Source organism: Apium graveolens, chromosome 6 (assembly GCF_009905375.1).
Source record: "Apium graveolens cultivar Ventura chromosome 6, ASM990537v1, whole genome shotgun sequence".
NCBI classification, from domain to species: Eukaryota; Viridiplantae; Streptophyta; class Magnoliopsida; order Apiales; family Apiaceae; genus Apium; species Apium graveolens.
This window is the reverse complement of record NC_133652.1, coordinates 10,348,792-10,351,677: the sequence shown is the minus strand read 5'-3', so window position 1 is coordinate 10,351,677 and position 2,886 is coordinate 10,348,792. Positions and strand designations below refer to the sequence as shown.

General features: G+C 36.9%; 1 non-coding gene across 1 annotated transcript; it reads left to right on the top strand.

Moving 5' to 3' along the window:
* The first annotated feature begins 218 nt into the window (after positions 1–218).
* On the top strand, positions 219–325 carry LOC141669283 (small nucleolar RNA R71). The gene has a single exon (XR_012553570.1). It is a non-coding gene; the product is annotated as a small nucleolar RNA R71 (small nucleolar RNA).
* The last annotated feature ends 2,561 nt before the right edge of the window (positions 326–2,886 follow it).

Below are 2,886 nucleotides of genomic sequence, written 5' to 3'. Positions count from 1 at the left end.
TAGCATTTGCTGCATCCAACTCCAGAATTCCTGCTACTTTTCCCTGAGTCAGTCTCTGAGAAGGATTCTGGTATTCATTAGCAACCATCAGTTCAATCAATTCATAAGCTTCATTGTAGCTCTTAGCCCATAAGGCTCCTCTTGATGCTGCATCGAGCATGGGTCTAGAAGTAGCACCCAATCCATTGTAGAAACAGTTTATAATCATTCAATCAGGCATGTCATGGTGAGGGTACTTCCTTAGCATCTCCTTATATCGATCACAAGCCTCACACAGAGATTCTCAAGTTTGCTGAGCAAACTGAGTAAGAGCATTCCCGATTACAGCAGTCTTCGCCATAGGGAAAAATTTAGTGAGAAACTTTTGAGCAAGATCCTCCCAAGTGGTGATAGACCCTGGTGATAGAGAATGTAACCAGCACTTTGCTTTATCCCTTAGAAAGAATGGGAATAGTTGCAGTTTGATAGCATTTTCAGTCACACCATTGAACTTGAAAGTGTCGTAGATCTCAATAAAATCCCTGATGTGCATGTTGGGGTCTTCAGTAGGAGAACCCCCAAACTGAACTGAGTTCTGTATCATCTGAATCATGCTTGACTTGATCTCAAAAGTGTTAGCCGAGATGGCTGGCCTGATGATGCTTGACTGAATATCATTGATCTTAGGTTGAGAATAGTCCATCAAAGCCTTATGAATTTCTGATTGATCTCCGATCACTACTAAAACTGGTTCCTCTACTTTCTCTTCTTCTTCTTCTTCTTCTTCTATATTCTCTTCGTCCTCAAAAACTTCCCGTCGAACCACTACAACATCTTCCTCGGCTTTATCCAGAGTTCTCTTACGAGTCCGCGAACGCGTATGCATACACGCTCGCTAGAGTACCTGAAATAAGACAATGAAACCGATAAGTAATAATGTCCGAGTCAATAAACTTTAACGATCACTGATGACAAACACATAAACAAACAATTAACACTGCAGTCCCCGGCAGCGGCGCCAAAAACTTGTTAGTCGCTAAACACGCGCTAATAATACACGCAAGTAAACGCATTTGTAAGTTATATAGAATTATTTCTAGTTCGTTCCCACATAGACTGACTTGGTTAACTAATTAATTTATGCACTTATGCAATAATGATATGGCTATTATCCAATGCTAAGACGAATAACAAATTGGGATTGTTTATAACTAATAATTAAACTAACAATTATAACTAAGAGAATAAGAATGGTTGAATTAATATATATGACAAATATGAGATTCTAACTTCATTAAATACTTCATTCAATAGCCTTTTTATTCTTAACCTTAGCATGTAATGTTGATGACACTAATCAGATAACACGAAACTGCTAAACGCCAACTTTTGTTGCACGAATAACATACTACCAGACATCCACAAAAGAGATGGAAGCTGAATAGACACCAATTATATTGAGACCCTATATGTCTATAGAATTTGGCAACGTAACGGTTTAATGAAAAAGTTATCTATCGTGATTATATAGGGCAAGTAAGATGGTTAAAATTACCTATGAATCATGCATAACAATAACACATGAACCTATGCTAGCATGGCAAGTTTTAAACCCTTAAATTCACTTTCGCTTCAATAAAGATTAACACGCTATCTTATAAGTTCGCGACGCTCATAAGATGAATAAGCGCAACCAATACTAGGCTATCATACAATAACTACACACTAAGGTATTGAAATAAATTAACTAAAGAAATCCATAACTAAATCCGCTAGAACCCCACGATAACGATTAGCCCATAATCGGACTCATCATCAACGTGGGTTCTGATGAAATTATGATATAATAAACGTAGTCTTTATACTGAATAAATAATAAAACCAAGTACGAAACAAGAGTAAGGTTCACGAATAAGAAAACTAGCATCCAAGTTATAACTTAGAACAAAGATTCACAAGTAAAACAAGATCTTCTTCGTCTTCGTTGAATCTTGCTAACACGGTCTTCTTACGACTCTCCTTATGCTATGATGTATCCGACTCTAGAAAACGTCCTTTATTTTAGTATATATAACAGCCCATGCAAGATAGAAGTCCTCCAATTGTAAATCAACTAGAATCAGGATTCTGGGATCCCGACCCGGCGCGGCCGCGCGTTAGACCAGCGCGGGCGCGCGTTAGACCAGCGCGGGCGCGCCGTGTTTCTGGAAAAACTTCTGAATTTCTTTAATTTCTGCTGCAGTCGAGTTGGCTTCCATAGCTTTATTCTTTGGACATTATCCTAACACCATATTAGCACAAAAAACAATGCTAATTCACCTGATTCTTAGAATAATGCCTGAAATGCAAAAACACTAGAAAACACCAACAACTTGAGTACATTTACACCAATTCAAAATTTTACGGAGCGTAATAAAGTGTCATAAATGCCACTCAATAGAAGCTCAAGTCGGAACGATTTTCGGCGTATCTAATATAATCGAAGGTTTTGGAAAAGCTAGTTTCGTCCTACCTAATGGTACCGAGATACACATTCCAAATGCATTATATTCTCGTAAGTCAACTAGAAATCTTCTTAGTTTTAAAGATATCTGACTCAATAATTTTCACATCGAAACTACCTCTGAGGCCGATATAGAATATCTTCTTATTATTTCCGCTAATCCTAGCAACAAGAAAATCTTAGAAAAGTTTCACTCACTTTTCTCAGGATTATATATGATGAAAATTAGAACTATTGAGTCACACAATGTGTTAATTTCAAACAATCTAACGACTAGAATTACAGAAGGGGGGTTGAATGTAATTCTTGGTTTCTTTTTTATTTTAAGGACTTCTCACAACTATAAATATATCACTGTTGAATATGCAAAAGTGTGAAATATAAATATAGATGTATTCAAACAC